The 13327-nt window shown below is 35.4% G+C and overlaps 1 long non-coding RNA gene across 1 annotated transcript in view; it reads right to left on the bottom strand.

Annotated features, from left to right (window-relative positions):
* The window catches only part of LOC126811435 (uncharacterized), a 38264-nt gene extending 25202 nt beyond the window's left edge, over positions 1-13062 (bottom strand). Inside the window, exon 1 of the long non-coding RNA XR_007675597.2 lies at positions 12653-13062. This is a non-coding gene — a long non-coding RNA (uncharacterized LOC126811435). The remainder of the gene's footprint in view (positions 1-12652) is intronic.
* Positions 13063-13327: the final 265 nt, after the last annotated feature.

Below are 13327 nucleotides of genomic sequence, written 5' to 3'. Positions count from 1 at the left end.
GATTAAAATACAGATCTATATTTCTGACTAGCTATAGAGGGAGTTTGCGTCAGGGGCCAAACGAGCGGTTTTTGGCCTTATGACGTCAGACATTGATTAATCAATCAGCGTTGACGTTTCTAGTGGTTTACTCACAGTTCCGTGCATCAAAGGGCCAAGAAATCGCCGTAACGGACCGTTTCGATGGCTAGTTCCTCACATAACAACTCTTCCAGATCCTAATGTAATAAATACAAGTAAAACGAAATTTTGAACTATAAAAACGAAACGAAATAGGATCTGTGTTTTAATCATATTGGTTAAAGAGTGGACAAACTTGGAATTTTATAACAGAATATTCTCGTTTAAGGTTTGGAAAAGTCTAAACGTATTAAAGCTAGAATATATCAGGCACTTAACCAAGGAAATCATCATCAGCGGTTCAAATATTAATTTTTTATTCTTAATTGGTATAGTTTCTTTTACGTTTTGACTTCTATAACAGTAAAAGAAATATTAACTGATTAGAATTTGTATACATATTATTTTTCTTTAAAAAAATAAATGTACTATGAAAAGAAAATGAAAATCAATATTCAGAAGAAGAGTGTAAAATAAGAGTTAATCGTCAGAATCTGGCCTCTTCATTGAAAGCAGATAATGTTATAATATTAAAAATGACAGTATAGGCTGATAGAGAACAGGCATTATCGATTCCAACCATAATTAAATCAATCTATAGTCTTACACCTTCAATGAATTTAGATGTCAAATCATACAAAGGTTATCACAGTTCGTACAATTCCAATTATATCTAAACTTCCAGGTAAACTATGCTTTCTTATTACCAAAAAACAATACACTTTTAACTAAACAGATTTTAAATAAGGCAAATTATCGCAAATTCCATGACACCCTAAATGTATGACAACGTGTGAATGAGCGCGTTAGCGTGGATGCGGTTACCATAAACAATAAACAGACAGCGGTTGGCAGTGGTTAATGATTAAAGATGCATATGTAAGAACTAGATCTTTTTTCTGGCTTCAAATGTTATATAAATTATTATATAACATGTAATAACATGAAAAGCCCATAATTATCTCTCTGGGCCATAGGTTAGCTCCGCGTTTAAATAGATTAGAACACTGCGGCCATTTACTAGTTTAACGATAATAAACAATTTACGCTACATTTTGTCAAAACTTTAACCACTCATAACATTATACAGAATAAATTAATTTGACTGAAATTTTTCAATATATTCATTTCACATTGTCTATTTTTGAACTATCATACCAATTTGCGTCAAATCAATAATTTAATTTTACTGGTCATTAGAAATATTATACTGTAGATCCAATAAATGACCCAAAACAGCTGGAGAGGTCGAAGCGCGGCACTCTAGACCACTAGGCCATCCCAACCCCCCAATCTGGAATATTGAGTTGTTAAGTTATAACATGTTTTGCAACTATTTAACTTAACAAGTCTGGAATATTGAGTTGTTAAGTTAAATAGTTGCAAAACATCTTATAAACCTATAACGGTAAATCTCTTTGATCTATGGGATATATTCTATGCCTGGAATAACTTGCGGTCTGAACGCCGAAGGCGGCTTTGAATATATACAATGGAATTTGGGGTTATTCTTCTTAAAGTTTTTCTTTAAACCCGCAAGAGGTTATTCTTCGAGGGTAGGTTTTTATTTTTCATAAGAAAACATGAAATAAGGTTTGTCTTACTGGAATTCTGGGATATTCTCATTTTACGTACATATAAACATAGACGGTTTATGAGCAAGGTTAAGTTCTTGACATCGGTTATGCTGGGGAAGAAAGACTTCAGAAAAAAACCCATCAGTCTCGTGCTTTATCCTACACAGAAAAGGAGTATGAACATCATCACTCCGCCGCGATTGACTACATCCACGAAGCCACAATGACTCCTCTTGTGAGAAATAACGTGACACAGTGTCAGACAGGCGTATAACAGATCAACTAAAATGCACTTACCAAAGTTAAATTTGATATTATAATAACGGGATTAGAATAACACACAGGTCTTCAAATCAATGTTTCGGTGATTTATTTAGTTCCGTATTGAATAAATTAACGGTGAGTGTGATAGGTATTTATAATTGTGTATTTGGGGTGGTGTATGGTCTGAGTGTCATTTCATCTTATTCTAGACCATTGTTCTATGCATTTGGTTAGGGTAATGCCGATTTAAAAGGACAGTCTCGGATATATTTTAGGGAATAACCCCACTCTATAAGTGCCTGGAAAATCTTGTCTAGATTGTTACCAAAATTACAGTGGTAATTATCAAGTCACGCATACTCACTCAAACAATGTAATAAAACAACTCTCTGCTTACGTGACCACTTTAAGCAAATCTAACAATCATATTCGAACGGCTGAAATTTTAAAAAATCTCTTAGACAGGCTAAAATAGGATTTTACATCCCATTTAATCTTTGATTTCTACACTTAAGCCCAAACTAATTTACGGTCTCCTAAGAAATCTGCGAATGGCCCTTTTAAGTAGAAAATCATTTCTAAATACCATATAAATTTTATAGTGTTTCCACTTTGACTATAATTGTGACTTTATTTTCCTTCATGAGAGTTTGAAAAGATTTTTAAGTTATCAATTAGTAATGTCAACGAATCGTAGTTAACGTTGATAAAATAAACTAATTATACACGGTATTTCGTTTAATAAAATTATGATACACTAGAAACGTTTTTGAATACTTCAGTAACTGACACTTCCAGCAAAGACCAAGGGACTTTGAGTCATAAGAACTAAAATCTTTTAAAATTCTTACCCTTTCTACAACAAATGACACCACTTCTTATTTGGGGTCTTAATACATAGATCATAGTTATTTTTTAGTATTCTTGTATGTTAAATTCGTTGCCAAATCATGATTTTATTAGAATTCAGATTCCAGGAATAGTTTCCATTGAATTCGAGTTTTATTTCAGGGCAGTGGTTAGAGTTTGATTGCACCGTGGCGTGAACCAACTACTACGCTGTCAACTTTACAGTGCGTGCTGTTGTATTCCATAGCTAAGTCAAACACAACTCCATTTATCACCAACGCTCTGATAAAAGAACAATTGTGTTGTGTCGTTTTTCAGTGCCAAATACTGATACAGAATGTGACAAATAATTAAGTTAATCGATCAGAGTTCAAATTATCCGTGGACTTAAATTAGTTCACACAACTAATGAATTATCAATACAAATTAAAGCCCCGTGTATCTATATGGGTCGGATGAATGCAGTATTATAGTTTGGTGACTAATATAGTACTGTGAGATCTAAGATCTAAATTAACATGTGCTCTAAACCTATATATTTAATCAATCTATTTTCTCTATTGTTATTCACCGTGTTTCTTAGAAAACCTTTATAATTAAGTGATCTATCTCTTCATATTGATTTGGTTATGTAAATTAGTTACCGTTCTTATTCGAATCCGGTTTGTTAACCTACTATGATCTCTTGCAAATGTACATTGACTTTTAGGGCCTACTATAAAAACTGGTAAACCCTTGCCATTATGTTCACCACTGGAAGAGATCAACACAACAGCTCAGCAAATCACTTTCCGAAATTAAAAGCTTAGCGTTCGTCTACTGTACAGTTCGTGTAGAACATTTTACTGTGTTTTTTGCGCAATCTGTGAGCTTAAATATAGTAGAACTCTTATCCCGAGACGCCCTTCCCCTCACACTTATTGAATTCTAGGATTGAAAAACAGGAAACCTATTTAATCCATCTCCACGGAGTATTTTAGATAGAAAGTTGGTTCAAAAGTTAAATGATAGCTGTATTATTCATCAACCTATTATTAACTATAAGTAATTTAGTTGTCAGCTATTATCAAAAGTACGGGATATAAATTGATCATGAATACCTAAATGGTCTGAAAACCTCTAAACACCAACTTTGTGTTGTCTGGAGCAACATCCTCTTATTAGGAAATTGTCCGACTTCTGATTTCTTTAATCGACTTGGGCCCAGAGGAATCCATATCAAAAGTACAAACACACACAGAATCTATTTCAATAGTTGACATATTGTAGACGTTATACTTGTTAATACTGTTCTCCTGTAATCTGGAAAAACCCAGTAAGTCAAATTTTGGTGAAAATTGAGTTAGGCCCATATTTTTACTTAGTATTTAATATAGGAGTTTCGCCTTCACTGAAAAGGCTTCTAATCATCTTCATCTAAAAAGCAAAAATAAAATTTGTTTATATTCAGTAGCTTGCTTAATCCTGAAAAAAAACAATTTTCCTTTCTTTTCTCAAATTTGCATTCAACAGACTTACAAGGTTATTTTCAGATTACAGTAGTGTTTAGTGAATATATCTGTTCACCGAATAAAGCTGTTTCACTAACCAGGGAGTCTGGGGTTTGATCAAGGTGTTAGCCGACGAAGTACCTCTGGATATTTCAGTGCTGTTTCCACTTGGTAGTGGTGCAGGACGGGGGAACAAAGAACAGTGTTTAGTCGTTCGGATGGTATGTAAAACTGACGTTCCGTGTACGTACTGGCATTAGTGCAGTTGGTATAGAAAAATGAGGCGTTAAACCCGAATTCATTTCATTTCGTGTCAATGTTGACGGCTGTAGCGATGGTAGTAAACCGGATGACCCAGAGGGCCAAAACCCACGAGGTTGGACGAACAACCCTACTCCTTGTTACGTACAAGCTGGGAACGGAAACCCCACCAGACCTTATGATAAAAAGTTGAAGAGAGTAAGATTGTTATCCTACAAAACAAATCAACACAAAATACAATGAAATCGACTATTTCTCTTTTGGACCCAGGTCATTTAAGTGTATGGCGACAACGGAAATTTGTGCAAAGTACCCCCTTTAGAAACATATATTTCCTTGCAATAAGGATGTTTCAAACCTACAAGAGTTGTTTTTATTTTGGAGCTTGTGGGTTCTTGAGAATAAATGTGGTTCACGTGGTTGCAGCACTTTGTGGCGTAAGCTACCCACTTTATTACTATCCAGCAATATCTATCGTATTATTTTGATTACCATGACGTCGCTCAACATTCACAATAATGTATGCATCTAAGTGCATGTATTGCAGATTATGAATTATTCATTTATGATTAAGTAAACGATTCGAGTGAGTAAATTAATAAATCGTATTAATGAAATAGGTTTGTGAGAGATAGTCTGTTATTAAAGTAACTGTCCGTGCTTTGCATTTTTCAGAAAACACCAGATTTCTCAATGTTTAATCAGGGGGGGGGGGGGAGAATGGTTAGCACGTGCGCGCTGTATCATAAGGTCTGTCATTGAGTCAACTGTCGGGGTTTCGTTTCCCCGTTTGTATGTGACAAGGAGTAGGGTCGCCTGTCCAACCTCGTGGGTTTTCTCCGGGTCCTCCAGAACCCCCCACTGCTAATGACCCCTATGCGCAAGCGAATTATTGAAATAAAATTGAACCATGTGTTAGTCCCGAAATAACCTAGTTTGTGTCGAGTGGACGTTAAACCCCATTTCTCTCTCTGGATGTTTAATCCTCGCTAATATGTACGCAGGTTGATTATTTAACAGTTAAATAAGAACGCTAGATAATCTCCCAGCTTGGATATAATCGGATTAAAAATAGAACCATCAATGCTCTCGAAACATGGCGGTGTACTATTTAAATAGGCAGCAGCATAGTTCGATGGAATTTCAGTTCATCATATCTTTGTAAATAACGGAATTGTGCCATTTTTGGATTTATATTTATATAAGAGATTCAACTTTTACTTAAAATATTGTAGTTTGCGAAGTGATTCCCGTTTCGGTAAAGTACGCCCAGCAACATTAATATATATATATAAGAATAAACCAAAATTGGCGACAAATTAGATTATCCTTCTAGACACAAGAACGATACACCGATCGTTTTTCTTTCTTTTTAAAAATGAACCAGATCAGCTATTGTTGAGAGTAAATAAATTTGAAGTCCACTTAAAAGATCACTGTGGTGACCTGAAGTCTAAGGCAATTACCCACTGAATGAAATTAACTTCAAATGATATGAAATAAGTCTTCTGAATTTACAACGTGTCGCAATATCTTCTAATTAGATTTGGTTTAACACCTGCCTGTCTGTAGATGATATGTCATTAAACCAACAGACATTAAACCTTTAAATTAAACCCAGTATAGAAATTAGATTTTAATCAAGATACGGCATTTCATGATAATATTTAAGTCATTGCCATCAATATATAGTTTAAATTAATTCATCGATATATCTCTAAAAATGGCCCTTATTGTACTATTGATAAAGCATTGCTGCCGGTCCCAAGGGAAAGAGACGTGGACTAGGCTAAAGCCTTCAGTCTCATCAGTATATTGATGAAGTGTTTTTTTATTAGAACAAGCTACATTTACTGTTTTATCGAGTTTCATCTTGCCAACTGAGTTCCAGACAAAATAGTCTACCGCCAGTGACAAAACAGTGTCTTACTTGGGCATGTTATATAAAATTGACACAACACAGAAATGGAAGGTTTAGATTTATGACAAAATGAGTTGTTTTTATTCTCAAACCATTAATTACAGTAATTAAGCCTAATATTCAGGACTGTTATTGGGTGCACCTTAAACCTTCCTACCTCTCCCTGATTTGAAACAATATACCAGTGGAGAGACGGGAAGCTGAAAAGAACATTGCTAGTGTTCCTAGTAGTGCGGAATATCGAATTTCTAAACTCAAACAATAACTGATCCGTCGTAAAAAAAACCCCTCTAAAATATTTATTTCAAGCACTCAAATTCTTTCATAGACCCTTTTCAGTTTCTGTGTACTTGCAAGCTTGGTCATAGACAACTTACTCATCGTTATGTATGAAGGATGCTGCCTTTGCAATAAATCGCGATAATTTGTTAAATTTGACATTTGGATTTTTATTGGAGGTTTTTATATTTGGTTATGTCTGTACTTTTATCTTGTATTGCCTGACCTCTTTTTGTTTCGTTCAACAGCTTTTAACTACCTCGGCATTCGTTTGCTATTCAGACTATTATCGTAATCAAATGTTTTAAGCCCACCAAGTTAATAGGGCAATAATTGTACCAGTCTAAGTGTTTTGATGTTGCCGGTTGTTATGAATTATAGTTTTCTAGAGAACTATTATCTTTTTTTAATTCCAGAAAAAGGACATGTCAAATTAACTAACAACAATTTGAACTACTCAAATCTCAACCTTTTGATATAGGTACAAAAAGTATCCTGAATATTCATATAATTAAAACAAAAATGAAAAATTATTGGCAAATAAATAACCTTTTTCGGGGAGACATAATAAGCCGATCGTACAAGTTTTTGTTGTGATAATGACTGGATTGCATGATAAGGGCTCTGAATCAGAGTAGTTGGTGAACTCGTTTCCCAGTAGGATTTGTGTTTAATGTAATTTGTGTACGTTTATTAATCCAGTATTAGAGCCTACTGTGCATATAAGTATCTGTCCTGTGAATCTTGATTGATAGTAACACACAGCAAACGCAGTGAAACTCTATTTAAGTGTCCAAATAGACATTTTTTTATAGTTTATCACCTTAGTTGGCGATCTGAAATTTATGAATTGTGGGCGGTTTTTTTTTAAACCAACAATCTGCTGTAGATTATTAAATCATGCTGACATAACATTTTTATCTGAATATTGATGCGAGAAACTATCGGCATTTAAAATGTTGAAGTCACAAATAAAAATTTGACAGCCCGCAGTTGTTCTATTGTATTTTTCCTATTTATCAATAGCAAAGGAATAACAGAGAGTGTTTGTTGTCACGTTAAGTCATGACATTTGCGCTAAATGGGATTTCAAAACAATTATTTAAAAAAACGTTAAGCAAAAGTGATAAGTTTTAACACTAGGCAAAAAATTGATATTAAGAAAGAAAATATTTCCTCCTGTTCAATGAAATTGCTTTTGTAAAAAAATAGATTCTCGAAATTTGAAACAAAGAAGAAATTTATTATAAAGAGTACTGTTGTTGTACGTTTTTTATACATTTCTATTGTTCACAACACCTAATCAAAGATGTGGAGTCCATTAATTGATTAATCATTAAAATAGTACTGATGATAGTTCAATTTAAAGCTAAAGGTTTATATAAATCTATATAAAACTCCAGCTGGACCGTAAATAAAATTGCAATCAATCGTTGTCGTGTAATATGTCAATGAATCAAGAAATCTTGATTACTATGTGTTACTGGTGTACCATGTAAATTACTATGTGTTACTGTGTACTTTACTATGTATTACTCGGTACTTTACTGTGTATTACTTGTGTAATGATCACTCGTTTTCAAATACAAAGGTATATTTCAGCACATGGCCAATCTGAATGTCAACGTGAATGAATGAATGAAATAGGGTTTTATCGCACGTCAGTCCCAACCGGGCTATATTGCGCCAAAGACTTGTCAACGTAATGCTGTGAGTAATGTTGTAACTAACAGCATTGGGAAGAGGTTGACATTTTGTCAGCATCTCAGTTTACCACATAGATAGTTTATTTGGGCTGTAAATTCTTCCCTTGTTTTCAACCAGATTGAAGTGTCAATTGACCACACATTCACTGGTCTAGATAATGACACCTTTACATAAAAAGGATTAAAGTTCGTCCTACTGATCTGCACTAGCTGGGCTAATGAATCCGGACATCTGCCATAAATTGTGCCACGGGGGAAATTTTGCACGGACAGCTGTGCTAAAGACTACTCTTATATCTGTCATTGAAACTTTTACACTAGATGAATTGAGGTTTAGCGTCCTACTGATCTGTACTGACTGGGCTAATGAAGACGGACAAACGCCATATAGTGCACTACGAGAGAAATATTGCTGCGTCATGGACTATTCTTGTATCAGTCAATGAATGTTTACGTGCACATCAATGTGTATGCGGGATCTCGGGTTTTCATCCCATCTGAACGCTGTATCCCCCCAGGCCCCGCACCACCGACAAGGGGAACCACGTCGTAATATCCCGATGAACTTTTTAAAAAGGGAAATAATTATATTATTATATCTCTCAGCATACGTAGTTTGCATCAAAGTTATGTTTTGTCACGACAAAACCCTAATATAACGGTCCATTCTTTTGTGCTGGTGGACAATCAACCAGGCCATTGACGGTATATTTATCATCTTGGTCATATTATGTTCTTACTTAGCTGATATATATAACCCCAAGCCTCGCGTGTCACAGACTAATATATTTTGGTTCTAGTTCTATAAATTGTAATACCTTCCGATTGATTTCATTTAATAATCTTACATAGAACGTACTGTAAACATGAACATGGCAATAGCTTTGCACTGTGCTATGAAAAAGAACATCAGAACTATTTTAAGTTTCCGAAACTGCTCTTGGCAACGTCGTTTAAGTAATATGACCCTTGCTACAGTCACGTTCTCACGTATACGTTTTTCTCTAGTAGAACTTAGTCAAGCAAAATGTAGTCCACAGAACAAACTCATTTGGATAGACCATATAATCTTTAAAATAAGTTTGTTGTAAAGTGGGTATTTTTTCTTGAGTAATGGGCGTTGAACTTCATGTCTACGAAGTGTGCTCGCTATTGGACGTAGACATTTTTTGGACAAATTCAAAGAAACGCATAATAGAAATGAAATGAAATGGGGTTTAACGTCCTACTGTTCTGCTCCTAAACTGGGCTAATGAAGACGGGCATACGCCATGCAGTGTGCTATGAGGGATATTTTGCCCGGGCAGCGGCGCTACGGCCTACTCTTATATCGACTTCCAACTGCCAGGTGAAATTTTTACGTACACTCTAATGTGTACACGGGATCTCGGTTTTTCGTCCCATCCGAACGACTAGGCAGCTGTTCTTGTCAGACCCTCCGTCCTGCATCACTGACAAGCGGAAACCACGCCGGAAAATCGGGATGAACTTTCTCGGCCATTGCAGGGATCGAACACCCGATCCCCAGGCTAGCGAGCCAGCGTCTTACCCACTCAGCCACGTGATCCCCACGCATAATAGACAACGCAGAAGAACCGTTTAACATATTAAGGACGGATCAAATAAGTACCTAGAAATATATCAAATTTTCCAAATGTCATCTGTAACTTAATTCTTTTAAATAGGTTTCTATTTTGAAAATAAATTATAAACAAATTAAATATGCATCATGGGAAGTATTTGTCCATGTTTTGTGAGAAATATTGTGTTAACCTAAGGGACACAGTCTGGCAAATTTAATGAGTATTTGATAAGAATTTTTAATTTTCGACGTCAGCTCACCAGTTATTTAAATTATTTTTATGAATCCTTGATCACCCACATATACCAAATGCGCTTTGGTTTCCAGAAAGAACTAAACACATATCAGTGCCGTCAGTACAAAAGTGGGAAGTCTTTGGTTTCCAAATACATAAGTCAGCAAGGTATCATAAGTGGTTTTATTGCATAGTGTGAAACTCATAAAAATAGTCAGTTTTTAATTAAAGGTGCAACTAAAGCTTTGACCTATCTCTGAGCGTCATTTGAGCGATCGATATTCCCCCACAAACTACATAAAGTGACAGTGTAGTCTCTAAAACGAATATCAGTCCAAAAATGGTTCAATTCTGCTCGGTATGTACACTGATATGATGAACTGAAAATTTGTCAACATTTGGTATTCACTGCAGATGATTGTAGACGATATATAAGATATAGTCAGCCAGCACCATTCCCCCTTAATCTTGTGACGGTCCTCTTTTCAAACTAATTAAATCCACACCTGGAGATTATCTATACCGTTAATATTTTTATTTTATTTTCTTAATTAATTGTTCCATAACACAATAAATCATATTTTAAAGTAGATTTAATGAAATGGAATGTACTGTCCTACTTTTCTGCACCAACCGGGATAATGAAGACGGACATATTATGCGCCAATCGGTGTACTTCGAGAAAAAATTGTACTCCTACAGTGCCGTTTCCGATTTCTCTTAATCGAATTCCAAGTGCGAAATACTGGAACTCGGTGTTCGTCACATCCGAATGACTAAACGCTTTTTCTTGACAGGTCTCCTGATAACGGGAATCCTGCTCCAAAATGCCGAGAAACATTTGGGATTGAACCGGTGATCCGCTAGCTAGTGATCGAGAGCCTTGCGCACTGAGCCACCGTGGACCCGTAAAGTGAAATAAGTTGTGGAAATTTTTTTATTTTCCGAAAAATGCAAACGATGCACAGATGCTTTTAAGTATATGAAGATAATAGCTACAGCCATCTTTTCCCCATGCAGATTAGAAATGTGAAAGGAGCTGTTCAGATTTGCAGAGGGGATAATATTTTGGAAATTTCAAGATCGATTCTCGCTGGTAAGATCATCGGATGAGACAATAGACCGTCACGTGTACAAATTTAAAGAACATTGTAATTATCTCGATATCTATGCAACAGGAGTTTAAAAATAGTTGGCGATTCACAGCTATAGCCATAAAGAATTAATAATAAACATTGACCTATTCGTTTCCGCAAAATGTATAACTTTACATTATTGTTCCATATTTTTATATGTGGTAACCATATATTTTTGATATGATTTGAGCTTATTTCTGGAATTACAAAGGAATGTAATTATCCGAGATTGTCGAAAGATTGAAAACGGAGGTATGTGTTCTGGGGACAGAAAGCATACGCCGTGTCGGAGGTTTGGATGGCCGAATGGTTAGCACGTGCGCGCTGTATCATAAGGTCTGTATCAGCTAGCCTGGTTTCGATTCCCCGGTTGTACGTAACAAGAAGTAGGGTCGCCTTTCCAACCTTGTGGGTTTTCTCCGGGTCCTCCGGTTGCCTCCCACTACTAATGACCCCTATGCGCAAGCGAAGTATTGAAATAAAATTGAACGGTGTGTTAGTCCTGAAATGACCTAGTTTGTGTCGAGTGGACGTTAAACCCCATCTCTCTCTCTCTCTCTCTCTCTCTCTCTCTCTCTCTCTCATACGTCGTCTCGTGTAAGCCAAAGATTAAATGCATCCAAACTTTGTAGACTATTTTGGACTTGCATTTCGTATACGTGCGTTTTTAATGTAACCGTGTGTTTTACGTAAAGGAATATACATGCTAATGATTTCAGATAAAAATAACTTTTGGCAGTTTACCAGCTAAGAATTAAGAGACCTTTAATTAACAGAATTAACTGATATCTTTAAACTTCTAAGATGAAGATTTAAAAAACAATTAGCATCATGTGCTTACATTGCTAAATCTTCCTTCTCAGATTATAGTTCCATTTTTGTTTTTGAGAGTAAAAGATGCTTATGTACCATATACACAAAAGATCCTATAATTATACTAATGGAGAAAGGAAAACATGACCTTAAATCAAATTATCGACAATCCCATTCATCAACTAATTACGGATAGTAATACAACCTAAAATTATTTTTTTCTGTATCCTAAGAAGTTTTAGATCAAAATGGATTTAATATCAGTATTAAAAACGCGTTGTTTATGAGATGACTGATAGTTCCAAGTGTATTACTTTTACGATGTGTGAATATCGACTTTATACAATATACTTACCTCTGACCAGCTTCTTAATTGCAGAGAAAATAAGTTGATAAAATGAAAACATGTTAATACACACCTGAGACCGTGGAAACAGTTAGAATTAGATACAAAATTGATGTGACAGCTATCAGCACTGAACACCGAACTTCCATAGCTTTAAAATAAATTTTGATTTCTGTCTTTCCTTTCAAGAAGAATACTGCACTTCAAAGTTTTCCTTTCCTTCGAATTCCAAGTCCAAGCAGAACAATCACAAGCCGAAATAAGAATTTGCAATCTCCTCTAGGTTGTTTCTTGAGTTTTTCTTTTCTTCAATCCCTACAAGTATGCTGTATGTAAGTGTAGAAGAATGTACGCCAACAACTAAGTTTTACTAACTTGACGCCCCCGTGCCTAGAATATGATCAGTCTTCAATATCGAGCGCCTGGTTATTCACGATAAACACAATCTAACGTAGCCCGATAACGTTCAATAGGTTTTTCTATACACAGGCCCACGTGTTTCTACCTTCGCGCCATTCCCACAATTATTGATTACGTCACGGAAGGGGGTGCTTGTTGCAGCAGTCCAATGAACACAGGTCGAGATGTGATTTGTTTAGGAAACGTCATAATATTCTAAAATTGGTACATACCCATTATTATTAGTTTAATAAATATTTGTAATGCAATTCAGTAACTTATATTATATAGTATCCACTTAAGTCATAAAATATTAATAACGTTAAGGCTATTTGTTCTCGGATTTAAA

The sequence above is a fragment of the Patella vulgata genome, chromosome 2 (genome assembly GCF_932274485.2).
Source record: "Patella vulgata chromosome 2, xgPatVulg1.2, whole genome shotgun sequence".
Lineage (NCBI taxonomy): Eukaryota > Metazoa > Mollusca > Gastropoda > Patellidae > Patella > Patella vulgata.
This window is presented reverse-complemented; position numbering and strand designations above follow the sequence as displayed.